The sequence below is a fragment of the Argiope bruennichi genome, chromosome 2 (assembly GCF_947563725.1).
Source record: "Argiope bruennichi chromosome 2, qqArgBrue1.1, whole genome shotgun sequence".
Taxonomy (NCBI): Eukaryota; Metazoa; Arthropoda; class Arachnida; order Araneae; family Araneidae; genus Argiope; species Argiope bruennichi.
In genome coordinates, this window is record NC_079152.1 from 92,154,523 (window position 1) to 92,169,590 (window position 15,068).

The window sequence follows — 15,068 nt, forward strand, 5'->3', positions numbered from 1 at the left end:
CTTCTAATATACTTGGTACATTCCTAATTACCCTGGTGTACTTAATTTTTATTGTTTTTACTTGATTTTAAAAAAGTGCAGAGATACCTGACATTATCATTGAAAACAAAAAATTATTTTTGATGACTATTTCATTCGATACTCCAGTAGTTATTAGTCTTCTCCAAGAGCTCTTGAATCAATGAACAATTATGGATGACAAAGGAATTTTAATCCGAGATTTTCATTGCATATTCAGCAAATGCAGAATCTTCGTTAAAGTATTTACATTCGTTTTCCTGCAGCTCTGAAAATATAAAAAAAAATATGCAAACATCTTTCGTTTAAATAATTTACTACTTTTCACTTAATTTTAAAACAGTTTTAAAACCGTCCGTCATCTCTGAATACATTACATTTATTCCACGGAGCATACAATGAATGTATCATGTAAAACTATTGTATTATTCTGGGCCTTTCCAGTGATGTTCTAATTAAAGATAATGAATTAATGTACAGTCATTAAGGGTGCTGCAGAATAACCCAAGATAAATGGATTTTGTCGAAAAAATTAGAGCTTTATCATAAGCCAATTAGAGCGAGCATAAAATAATTTTTTTTTTTTTCATCTTAAAAGCTTTTGAGAACACATGTCTTTTCAGTGTATAAAAAAGTAGACATTTTTATATTTTGCTAATTTTTATTTTCCGCTCATTATCTTATAATTTATTATTTTAAATATTAGGAGTTATGAAAGACATTTTGTATGTAATTTCCTAAAAGGTGGAGCCACTCCAATGAAATTGAAATAGAATTAAATTAATTGATTTACCTGCAATGAATTAGTAGATTTCTAAATTTATTAAAATCATGTTTTATCATCAATAACACGAAGTGCACAAGATTTAGAAAATTCCAGCTCAAAAAGGAGTCAAAATTCTATTAAACAGTCCTATCTTTATAAAATTGAAACAAGTAAAATCGCGTAAAAAAGGCTTCCTCTAGGGGGCGATTCATTTCGGAGAATTAGCTTTAACATATTCTTATTATTAATGTTTAATGAACACCCTCGTACCAAGTAATCGTAATACCAAGAGAATAATGCGCTATTAGGCAGGAATGGCAGTGCTATTTTGCTTTAAGATTTGAAATAAAAGGTTGGCATTTAGCGAGATATTAGCTCATTTTACGGTATTAAATAGGCGTAAATATATTTTGAAATACAGCGCAACATTTTAATTTCTAGAAGAAAAATAAATAAACAAGGGCAGCTCAATTTAAAACTTTGAATGTTCCTTCAATGTAGTTATTTAAAGCAAAATTATAATTATTTGACAATAAAAGTGAGAATTTTTTCATCATTTGAATGTACTTTATCTTTCTCTTCTTATATCTTTGAAAAATAAACAATGAATTTTAAGAGAAAATTACAGTGCAAATTTCACATGCATCACGAGAACAAGAAATTACTTCAAAGATAAAATTAATATATTCTATGCTCTTGCTCTCATCCTACTTCAATTATGGAACTTTAAAGCTGTTAGAAAATAAAAGCTTAGTTTTTCAATTGTAATTTGTGAATATACCATTTTTTCATCATTGCAGCTTTGGGCGTAGTAATATGTGTCTAAAACACTAAGCTAAACTAAATTAATTAATTCTCTTTTAAAATTCTTTTGAAATGCAGCAGAATTTTGAAAATAAAATATAAACCTCTATAAATTATATTTGATAACATGTATGCAATTATACTCCAATATCTTATAATTATGTTAAAAAATATTGACAGCGTAAACATAATTTCAAAACTTACGGCTTTCAGGAAGTTACAAAAAATGACATTCTATGTCCCCATGTTCATTAAAGCAATTAAATGCTTTAAACTAGACTGATTATAAATTTAAATAAAATTAAAGCTTTTAGTACATAAGATTTTTTAAATAAAAACTCTGTAAACATGTTTACTTAATTTTTATAGAAATTCGTTTTTCCAATCGTTATAAAACCATGATTCATCACGAAATTTATTTTATTATTTGTATTTGATGTAAACAGCATGTAATTTAATTTTTAATAAACATATAAAACACTCTGTGTACTGAATTTTAAACAAGATGTTTTAAAATACATATTCAACAAAATATCTTTCCTGCCTTAATTTAAAACGAACTTTGTTTTAGTATTCATTCAATATTTAGTAATCTCTATTCTATCAATTTCATATAATATTCTCATTTTAAACTAAATAAAAAAGACTGTTTGAAGAGTTTCTTGTTGCTTAAATAGCAGTAGTTGAAGTTTAATCTTAGAAAATCTCTTTCTAAAAGAACTATTCAATTGAAGTACAGGATCTTTATAATTAAATATGCATTTTAAAATTGCCATAAAAAGAAAGTTATTAAATAAAAAATGTTATCAAACCTACTATGACCTACAGGAGAACATAAAATTTTATTTTCGGCAAAAAAAATCACTTTATGCAATATTCTTAATTTTTTCATCAGCTTTTACTGAAGATCTGATGATAATATTCTTAGAAGATTCCAAAGTGGTAACCATTTTGAAATTTTGGAATATGTTTATAGAGTCATTATTTCTCTTAAAATTTTTATTTTGGAAAATGCCATTCAGACGTACATCTACATTTTTTTTCTAGTAAGCTTTCACCAGGAAACATACTTTTAGAATGTGCTACCTCTTACCATAACGCAAGAACTAATTTCTCATCAGTTAGAATTAGGTATATAGTACTTTCTGTTAAAAAAAAAAGGCTTTAAATAATCTCAAGAATTGTGTTTTATGTTCGATTCAACTAGACTATCAAAAAATTATAAAATCTGTATTTTCCTGCAATCATGTTCAGTAAAATATTTTTGACATGCCAATATTTAAAATTAAAAGGATTGCACATTTCTGCGACCAAAACTGACCGAATTATGAAGCTTTGAACATTACTTTTTAATAAATGATTGACTAATAGGACCAAGAAGTTACATAAAAATATAATGAATATTTTCAGAACAAATTTGTTGTCTAAATCGAAAGAAAATATGATTTTTTACTTCCAAAAAGCTTTTTTTAAGTTGGGCATATATTCTATCTCTATAACAGTTTCAACATAAGATAATAGGATACGACTAATATATATATTGTTACAAAAAATTTTCTTCTACAACAAATACCGCCACTCAATTGTAATTACTCAGCGCATTTAATTGTAAGTTTAGCAGCTTGCTTGCTTGCTAATCCTCTAGTCTTTTTACTCGTCGGCGACTCCGACCACTTTCACACACACAACTTTTCACGATACACACGATTTCCGACGATCCACACCACTTCTTCTTCAGCTTCAGAGTGCCCGTCTTTTATAGTTCCGGGAGGCGGGGCTAGAAACTGCAGACCAATCAGGGCGTACCTTTGTATATCTCTGTTATTACTGGATGGATCATGAAACTTCTCGAACTTTCTGGTATTATCCATTTAGTCGCCAAACTCACCAAATTCCCCGCCAAGTCGCCAAATGGTCGCCAAGCTCTCAGGTCATTGACGTGGCAGCCGCTCAGCTCAGATCTTACAACGGTCTTTCTTACGGTGATACTAGCCGTGATGGGAAGCAAATTACAAGTTTGTAACAATATATACACAAAGGCATTTGATAATTTGATTTTAATATTATATTTATTAGATATCCGTAAGTTATTGATTTGGTTTGATGAAATATTTTTCAATAATTCTTTCGGTAATAAAATAATTCTTTGCATGTTTTTTCAAATTTTTTCTACAGACATTTAATAAATGATTCATTTTGTAAACAACTGTACTGTAGGAATTCAAAAACTTTTAACTAAGTTTTAATTATATCAGTATTTTTTTTCCTTCCTTTTTTCTGTGAAAAACAAAAAACATATTTTAAAGAAATTTTATCCTTCAAAAACTTTTATAAAATTTCTTATAACACTTTAATTTAAGAAATAAGAAAAGATTTAAAATGCTAACTGCTGTGCAGTATTAACGAAAATTCAATTTCTTTAGAAATTCTTTCTATTTGCAAATCTTTTTCGCAATTGCTTTGAAAACGCTATCGAGTGATTTAAACAAGAAAGATTATTTAGGGACTCAATTATAATTCAATTACATTTGAACGCTTATCTTCAAAACCATTCTTGAATCGAAGTAGTAAATAATGTTATAATTGATTTCATAGAAGTTGAAAATTTTTCATTTATGTCTTTTTAAAAATGGTAGAAATTGAAATTTTAAAAAAGAAATACATTTCAAGAAGTTCAAATTTAATTTTCTTCCTTCTGTAAATTCGAAGTGTCACGTGTAGAATTTAAAACCATTCCATAGATGTATGTTCTACTGACTTCCTAGTGTTGAAATGCTTTTTTTTTTAACTCTTTTCCGTCTAGAGTTTGTTTGAATTTGAAATAGCTCAGTACTTTTTAGATGATTTAAAAAACTAAATGTTAAACCGTAAGAAAAAAAAGATAGGAATTTTTGTCTTTCGTGCTTTGTGTGAAAACGTTCAGAAATCAAATATAAAAAATCATAATTTGATGGATTAAAAAAATAATCTAATGTAACTTTCACGTTCTATTTCAACAAATTTAAAAGTATATTGTAATTTCAAACATAAAATGTGTGTTTTTTGTTTATAAAAGTGGTGTTTCTTATCCTAAGTTCTCATAAATGTATAGATTATTGAAAATAATTATTAATAGTATTATATCTGATAGTTTAGTTTAGATATTTTAATGCCTCTTTTGAAAGCAACACTGTCTAAATGTTTTGCTATATAATTTGATTTTTGATTAAATAAATATTATTTTTAACTTTTAAACTAATATATTATTTGGTAGTTAAAGGCTTTAAAATTAATAAAATATTATTATCTTATCGATATCTCATGACGGTACTAAATGTCCAGTACATAAAGAAATGAGCGTAGAATCGATTAAAAAAATCGATCTTTACAAACATGAAGCAATCGATTTTAATTGTAAGTTCTCAAAAAATGTAAAATTGTGTTGTCAAACTATGCTTTAAACTGCAGGATTTTAAAAATGTTTCTGCTTTAAGAACAGTGTTTAAATTTTTTTTCTAAATATGCATAGAATTTTCTGGTTTTTCATTAAATGTAATAACATAATGCTTTTAATTTTTACGAATTTTGGGGAAAATTTGGGATTTTAAAGAGATTCAAGTTTTTGAAACATTAAAAAAGTAATTCTTTTAAAATTATGACTAATTAAATCCTGTGGTCTTGATGAAGCATGGTACTCACATTAAGCATTAATTTTCACCTTATACTCTTTTCATCTTGTACTTGTTTCAGTTCAATCAAATTTGAAAATTATGATTTAATTACTGAATTACCTGAAATGCTGTGTAAGCTGTGGAAGTGTTTAGTACAAAGTTAGGAATAAGTTGACAATTCTTAATTAGCTATTCAATTAGTTTTAGAAGTAACTTGATTGTTGAATTTAAAAATATATTTACTATTTAAATATTTCATTTACTTATTCCTCAGCTTATGAGTCTTCAGCAATGGAAAAACACCTGCTCTTCACACAATCTTAGAAACCTTTTTTATGAATTTTTTTTATAAAAATGCAAAGTGGTAAAAGCAACTTATATAGCACAATTATTTTTATAACTTACTTTTGTTGTTGCATAGCTCTTCAACTCATTTAAGTTTGATGAATAAGTTATTTGAAGTGCAGTTGCGAAATTTTAACATTTTTTAAGTCCAGTCAGATTTTTGTAAATGCGATTGCTTTTATTCATTGATGCCATTATTGGCTTTTGCAATTTATTCGAACTAATATCAAATCAATTGTTGTGAAATTAATTGTCAGCAATGAAGCATAGAGAAATTTTGAGAAGTTTAATCTTCGAAAATTCAATAAAATTAAACTGTATGTTCTTACTGCATTTTTTTTCTTCTGAAGAGGAGGAAAAATACAAAGGAACGGAAGTTTAACGAAACTAAAGTATGGTAAGATGATGAGCAAAAATGATTAATATTTGCTATTTCAGCATTTTTAAAGAGGGTCTCGATAAAGTCTGATCCAATCGAGTGCTCTAAGAGTAAGAAATAAAAATTTAGAAAATTAAAGATGACAGATTTCGTAGGAAGAAATATTTTCAGACAAATTTGTCGATTTAATCTAAAGACTGCTTTTTTAAAAAATCTATTAAATTTCTGGTAAAATTTTTCAAAACATATCAACAATATTCATTGATAAGTCTTTAGAGTATCTCTGCAAATGAGTTTAAAAACGCGCGATTAATAGAAAAATTTTTATTATGAAATTAAGAAAACGAGGACGTGCAAATTTAAAAAGTGCAAATGTAAAAGGAGAAACACTGACACCGGTAATATTATAAAAGAGGATTCTCAAATTGTGGATCACGAATAAAATGTTAATGGGTTGTGAAAAAATCCCGAATGTGTATAATTACAAAGATAACTCTGCATTACCTAAGCTTTTAGATTGTTGTTGTATCTCTATGAATATTTTTGAAGTTTTCAAAAATATATGTGGTCTTAAAATCTTCATTAAGGCGTCAGCCTTTTTTTAACTTGCTGAAAACGCGAGCAAAAAAAAAAAATATATATATAGCTCAATGTGCAAACAAGCGATTCGTGTCGAATGACAAAAATTGAAGAAACAAAAAAAGCGTTCTTTTATGACTTTCTTTTCAACGTGGGGATGACCTGAATAAAAAAACAGTATTTTGCATATTTGATGTCGAGTCGCCTAATTCTTCAGTCTGTGGTTTCACTTAAGGTTATGCTTCCGTGAAAGATTTCAAATATTGAAAATCTGTACAGAAATTCTTTTCCGATATTAACGTTCCATTCAGTTTGCGTATGCATTAATTTCAAAGCTTTCATTATCATTTGTGAAAAATCACTATATTTAAAAATAAATGTTTTTCGCTTTACAAAACTCCTTTTAGATTTCTGGAAGTAATGTGTATTGTTTGTCTCTGAAAAAAATAAGGGGTTGGTATAGTGGAACCAAATCGCTACCTTCGATTTCCAAATTGTGGGTCTCAATATGCAAAAGTTAAGGAGCCTGTGTTTTAATATATTGACTGATATATCCGTGACTGTATAAATTACGGCTACTGAACATTTAAATGGGTATGAAAACATCGCCCTTATTAAGAATCACACGCATAAAAAATCTTGGTGAATTTTCTTGCCACAGTGCCCAAGAAATACAGATAAAAAATGTAAGAATGACTGTATTGACATTAATTCGTATTTGTGTGGAAACAAAATATACATTTAATGCATAAAAAATATAAAATGAGAATAAATAAGTAATAAATAATTCAAATACAAGATATTATGGAGGGAATATGGTTGATAAGGTCAATCCATAATACATTAGTAAGAGAATTAACTTGAATAACTATTATTCATTGATAATAAAGCTTGGGGAATTATAAGCCTTTATGATAATAAGGTAAAATATATATTCAATGAAACAGTATGAAATGCTAAATGATTTGCATTTTATGACCAACTCGGAACCTCAATTATTGATGTTTGCTTCCACATCATTGACTGTGAACTAATTTGGATCCAATTCGTGTCCATCCTGCCATCCAATGTTTAGAGCCTTTCGAAGATCTATCAGTGAAGTAAATTAACATCGTGTCATAGTTGACTTTAGCACCACGCTATTTAATTACACTTTCTCTTACACAGCATTCTAACACCAAGTCTATATTCCTCTTGAAAAAGCATTTTGGATTTTAACATTGGCACAAAAGTGTGATGTGTATGACTTAACTACATGAGCTGGCTATTTCAGTGATTGATATCTATTTTAAATATGTGGAAAAGAAGATCTTAATTGAAAAAAAATCAAAAGCCATAAAATGAATATATAGTAAATCTGTTCTGAAGAATGTTTAGAATGAAAAGGCAATATCTTCATGCATAATATGTATGAATTTCGACTGTAATGCATTGATTTAATGTATTTAACAAATCATTTATCATGAATAATTAATACTGATCATCAGAATAGATAACAAAAAGACATATTTGATCAGAAGGACAAAATAGCATACTTTTGCAAACAAAATAAATAACTGAGAATTAACTGTTTCTAATATAGGCGTCAGATCTCTTCAAGTTTAGCCAGATAATCTTTAGATTCTTTTATTTTATTATATATATAAAATCGGAACTCAGCATTACGGAATAGAATCGATAAAATTGAGGCAGCCTTAATAATATACAACAAATAACTTCTTTAAATATAACCAGTGACCCCGTTACCACAGAACTAAACCTTATAAACAGGGATTATTGTGATTGGCTGTTATGCTCTTCAATTATCCAACATTTGCAGAAGAAAACAACGGCCAATAAAAGCTCAAAGAATTTTCAAACTGATGGTAAAAATTTGGAAATCTTTTCTATCATTTCTTTTAATATTTTTAAATTTCCGATAGTATTGTAATTTCATGTTAAAATTACTATCCATAATGAGTCTTCTTCTAATTTCTTTGAGTTCAACCTATTCTGTTATGTAGTGCTGAACTGAGAAGAAAATGGAAATTTTTTTAAAAATACATTAAAACAATTTCTGATGAAAGATATAACCAATTTTCGTGTAGTACATGAAGATTCTTATGTTTATGTAAAGGAATAAAAATATTCACGCATTTAAATAAATTTAATATTCTTATTTTTCATGTAGAAAATAAATTTTGTTAAGTCACCTCTATCTCCTTGGCAAGCATCATGACTTTAAGAAAGTAATTTAGTCTAATGTGGTAGATTTCTAATAGGCGTACAGAAATACTTCTCTTTCTCAACTGAAATGACTAGTATGGATTCTGCAATATGTCCTCTGTCCCAGAGCGCATATGAATACTAATAATTTATTGATTGTCGCCATTCAATTTGGCATCCTTAATTCCCAGGAATGAAGTCAGATATCAGGGAAGCCCTACTGAGTGATTGGTCAATAGTGATAATAAAACTGAACTCCGGATGATTTAGATCGCTTCTACTCCTTCTACTACAACATGTAAGATTCAATTAAATGATATATGAGGGGGATTCAGAGTATATCAGTTAGGGCAGAGTGCCACTGGAATGCCGCAACACCGTTTATTGATTTTATTCTCGGAGTCCTATTACATGAACTACATTCAAAATTGAAATCGAAATAATTAAAAATAATTAAAAAAATTACTTGTTAATGAAATATATTCTTTCTTTATTTATAGGCAAGATCATTTCGAAAATCATATAAAATTCTTGATTTCAAGAAATTCTTCATCAAGAAAGCTATGTATATATATCAATATAAAAGGATATGTGGCGTATATTTATTACTCTATTTATTATTCAAATTCTTGATTACTTATAAAAAAATCTATGTATAGTTTATATCAATATAAAGGGATATGTTGGATATATTTAGTAAGCTATGTATATATATCAATATAAAGGGATATTTTGGATATATTTATTAAGCTATGTATATATATCAATATAAAGGGATATGTGGCGTATATTTATTACTTTATTTATTATTCAAATTCTTGATTTCATATAAAAAATCTCTGTATAGTTTATATCAATATAAAGGGATATGTTGGATATATTTATTAAGCTATTTATTATTCAAATTCTTCATTTCACATCAAGAAAACGATGCATAGTTTATATAAATATAAATGGATATGTGGTATATATTTATTACGCTAATTATTATTCAAATATTTTATATATATATATACGTCTTTTCTATAGGTATTTTATAGTTATATCTTTAACATATCTATTTCATTTTATGAATATATTTATATAAACGGATTATCCAGAAAGCGGATGTTTGACAACATTATATATTATACTATATTATTCTGTATTGTACAATATTATACGATATAGTAAATACAGTACACTCTCGATTATCCGGTTCGCAACTATCCAGCCTTGTTTTCTTTTATCGTAATTAAAGGAGGAAAGCAAGCCGTTGCATTTGCAACATTTTCAAGGCATTGGAAGCGGGCACCTGCTACGATCCTCCAACGTGTCGTGCAAAACACAATTTGTGATAGGAAAAGAGCAGCGTTCTGTTCGTTGTTCATAGTTTCGTCAGTGTGTTACGGACCTCAATTGTTTCCGCTGTTCTTGATGATAACTATACAGTACGTACAGTATTTGTAAATTGTGCTTGGGTTATTGATAAATTATTATTGGGTTCTTGTTTTTTTAATTGTACCTCAGTGAAGATTTCAAAACAGGTGATAAACGAAAAAAGTAGTAAACTACGAAGGAAAAGTATGCGTTGTACAGCAACTAGATTATAGTGAAACAGCAAAACCTATAGCTTCGGAGTTAGGATTTGGGAATAGTACAATGAGGAAATGGAAAAGAAATCGAGCAGAAGTTGGAAAGTGGTGTGCTGCAAAAGTACACTATTTTTCAAGTTCACACTGCAAAGGGAATAAAAGTAAGAAAATCCATGCTGAAAGGTAAGCATAAAAAAGTTAAGGAAGCTTTATTTTTGTGTTAAGAACACTTAAGAGGAAAAGGAAAATAAAAGGAGAAATAAATTTCTTGAAACGCGCAGTATAGTATATAAACATATATAAGCTACCAGCACAGAGCCTTCTATTTTAACTCGACACGTTACCGGCAACTGCTTCTATGATTCCCCGGGCAGCGTTCACATTCTACGTGGCTTGTGATATAAATGGAGGTCTTGGTACTCTATAAGAAATGAGAACATACATTTTATAACAATGAGGTTTAGTATAAAATCTTTGCCTTCTGGTATTAGTGGACAAAAAACTGAGTTCATAGAATACTGGCCTATCCGGGTTTTTTGTTATCCGGTCTGCCCTTCCGCTACATTAAGCCGGATACTTGGGAGTGTACTGTATATACAATACATCTATACTACTACAGATTATAAATATAATAGGATAATAGGATAAATACACAAAAATATATTCAATGCGAAAGCAAAACTGAAAAAAATTAAATTGTTAAAAATATTATAAAAGATTTCTTATCAAGAGAATGCAATATAAGTGTCCGGCTTTTTGTTTTTACGTTTTTATGCATTTCAGTTAAGCAATTCAAAGTAAAAAAAAAGAAATTATGGAAATAATATCATGAAATATTAATGATCCTAAATATTAATGATAATATAAAATCCTAATGACATTCAAAAGCGACATTTTTTTTTGTTTGTGCTTCTTTAATTCTTTTGAATTTATTTTCCTTTATCTTCTTGACACAGCTGACAGACGCATTGAGCAAAAATAAATTCTTCATTTTTCACGCATTCTATTTATGTAATTTGTTTTCCTTTCAATGTTTTATTTTTATTTTTTAAGTGTTTAATATATGACACGGAATATATAACGGAATATTAAAATACGAAATTGAAAATATTAGTTTAGAAAGCATCGTCTCTCTCTGTAGCGAGCTCGACATGAAAGAAAGAGTTGATAGATTATGAAAGAGATTGTTTAGAACGCTTATGATAGATTCATGCCTTTCTAAAAAAATATTTTTTTTCTACGAGTCAATCTGGAGAATCGGATGAATTTTCTTTGACATAAGATGTTAAATCATCCATTTATATATCAGTTGCTTTCCTTTAATTAAGTTAAATGCACATATGTATATGTATTTTTCATCTTTTCCAAGTAGCCAACTTGTTATGCAATATTGCAGACTATTATTCACCATTAGATATGAATATTCTGATAATCGGAGCTGAATATTATCCTACAATAATGCAAAAGTTTATATTTGCCATTGTTTTAATACCACAAAATATTTTGCTTCATCTTTAGTTATTGGGGGCTGTAAACACTTCAGCTTTACCCAAATATTCATATTTAAGTGCAATCTTCTCTTCTCTCCTCCAAGTTCTTTTAATGCTTAAATGAAATAGTGTTTTTGTAATAATCAAACTACTGAGTGGATCTTACTTTTTTCAGTCTTTTAAATTTTTAATATGTAGATAGATTAAGCATATAAATAGTGTTCTAAAATTAACGTAAGCTTTGGATTTGCCACCATTCCTGCAGTAAAGTATTGGGAACACTATTTAAAAAAAACCATTTGACAACTGATTGTTCAAAGTTAGTAAAAATGGAGAGTTACACAATAGAACAAAGTGTTTCCATTGTTGAACAATATGTATTTCAAAAATAATGAAAGTCTGACGGCCACAGTTCGAAAATTTGAAAATTCGCCCCTTAGATCGTGTAATTTAACACCATTGGATTTATTTTTAGGGAGTTATTTGAAGTCAGAGGTCTATGCCAACAAGCCCCTAAACACGTATGCATTGAAGGAGGAAATTCAACGCTGCATCCACCACATTTGTGAAAAATGGTCAAGGAAAATTTCGATAAAAGTGTACGCGCCAACAAAACTGTGGAGGCCATTTGCCCTATGTGCTATTCCATACATAAACTAATTATGTGAACTTCACGATTCAATAAAAATATAACAATTTAAAGAAAAAAAAACCCTGCTTGTTTTTGTTTTTTTAATTCAAATCTTGCGCTAACACGTTGCTCTATCGAGTAACGCACCATTTTTACTATCCCGTTTTTCCATTTTTACTATCAACTGTCAAAAGGTTTTTTTTAATATGGTTACCAATAGTTTCCTATACGGATGGTGTCAAATTCAATTCTTGCATTAGTTTTGGGACGCCCTTTAATAAATGGCATATGAAATTCACTTCATTGAAAAAATGCCATAAAACTGATACAACAAAAATTTAAATGTTTAGGCAATTATTAGTTAAATATAATAGCAGTACAGAAACTTTAATCATCGGAAATATGCATTATATTTGTGGTAAGCATTATATTTTACTCTAATATCTGTTAAATGCATATCTGGCTTTTTACGTACATAAAACTTTAAAAATTAAGAATCATCGAATACAATAAAATAAATGTCTGATTCCTAATTCCAGTGTAAGTAAACACCATTGTGATATCTGAACATAAAAACAAGGAAAAATAAATTATTCCTATAAAGGGCTCATAAAATTTCCAATATCCGGTACCTTATTGACACTCGCTCCATACATCAATCTTAAGTGAAAATTGACAATGTTTTTCTAAGACCTCATTTCATAAAGATAAATTTTGATTCTCCTATAAAAGGCAAAATAATCTTATGAAGCACTTTATGGTGTTGATATAAGGGAGAATTAATACAGCAAAACTTTGTCAGTGGGCAAATTTTCAATTCATTAAACACAAATAAAAAGCATATGGGTATCAAAGCAGAAATAAATAAAATGTTCAGAAGAGCAGTAAATATAAGAAGAATTTCATTTTCCATTAAGAAATGCGATTATTTGATCAATGTATTTGACTTTCAAGGAATCTCTCATAACTTGAAGATTATAAAAGGGAAGTCAAATAGATTCCATCAACTTTATTGAAAAGTTATTGAAGCGAATTACTAAATGGAACTTTTAAAAAATAACTTGTGATTTGGAAGAGAAAAAGAAATAAAAAATATAGATTATACGTGTGTCTTATTTTATCTTTGATGTATAATAAAACCTTAATTCAACAATATTATAAATTTAAATATAAATTCAATTTAATTTAAACACCTGCTTCTAAATAAGTAAAATAAAAATAATGACAGCAGTTTTGCAAAGAAAAAGGTCCATCTTAAATAAGAAGGAAAATGATCAAAAGTAAATAAGTGGAAGAAAAAATGCGAAAAGTAAGAGAAATGAAAAACAAAATTTATTTTTAGCTTGCATGAAACGAATTAGCTGTGAGAAAAAATAAATTGTATTTATTATCTTGTTGAGATTAAAATAGACGTGCATACTTCAGACTTTGGATTCAAAACAAACCTTATAGAAAATAAGGTATGAAAGCTATTAAGATGTACTTTGAGTATGAAGACGTATAAATTTCTATTTTAGTCTAATTTTGAGCCTAATTTTTAAAAAAAAAAATCAAAATTCGTATTAATTGTTTCTATAAATAAATTTGTATTTGCTCTTCTATTTCTTTTAAATAACATTCACCCTGGTCATGAGAAAATATTCATTTGATTATTAAAAGCACTTTTGCGCCGTGTGTCGATTGCACTGCTTAAAAAAATTGACGAAATTAATTTATGTGACGTCGCCGTCACGTATTTTATGTCAAAACGCATGTTCATCTAACTGCACGTTTTCCAATGATTCTTATGATGCACATTGGATTAAAATATTATTGCATCACACTTTACATTTATCTTACACTAGAACGTCCGTCGGTGTCGATTGGACACCGGAGCTAGTTTAGTTTGTTCTCCTTTCTGCATTTTAGCAGGGAAATTGAAAATAATACGCGACTTTTAATCTTTTTCATCATGATGATTACACAGAAAAAGTTTTGTGGTTCTAGGTTAATTAGGAGAGATTTTACAACTAAATAGCGTCCGCTAGTGTCGTTTTGACACCAAGGCAATTTATCATTATAAACTGCTGTCGTTCAACAAACGATAGTTCGCTAAGTAAAACAAACTTCCCAAGTACTATCACACATTTGTTTGGCTTTGAATGCAGTGTTATTGGGTTCACAGTAGAAATGAATCAATTATTCCAAAACTGTTGCGTTTAAATGTTTCGTTACACAGCAGTTGCTTATCTGCTCATAAAAATTTTTTTATTCGCTTTTCAAACTTTGTGAAGACCAGACACCCTTAAAAGATGACTCGTAGAAAAGGTCTAAGCCCTGATGAAATTTCTAATTTCTTGCGAGAGTTTTCTGAGAATGAATCGGATGGTGGTGAACTGCTTGTTCTAATTTAGGTTTCGATGAAGACATGAGATTGCGTAAAAGTGACTGCGAAGAACCTGAAGAAGTATTTTGTAAATAATGTGTTTTGTTACAGTTTCTTTATGATATAAAGGGTCATAATATATCATAATTACATGAAATAATATTAAAAAGTCTAAAAATTAAACCCTACTGAGCAATAATCCTGCAATTATTTAGTTATTACAATTATTTTATATATTTTATATCGCGGTGTCGAAACGACA

General features: G+C 28.4%; 1 protein-coding gene across 1 annotated transcript in view; it reads left to right on the forward strand.

The window, feature by feature from the left end:
- The window catches only part of LOC129960749 (potassium voltage-gated channel subfamily H member 2-like), a 631,583-nt gene that overhangs the window by 521,659 nt on the left and 94,856 nt on the right, over positions 1-15,068 (forward strand). The window lies entirely within an intron of this gene.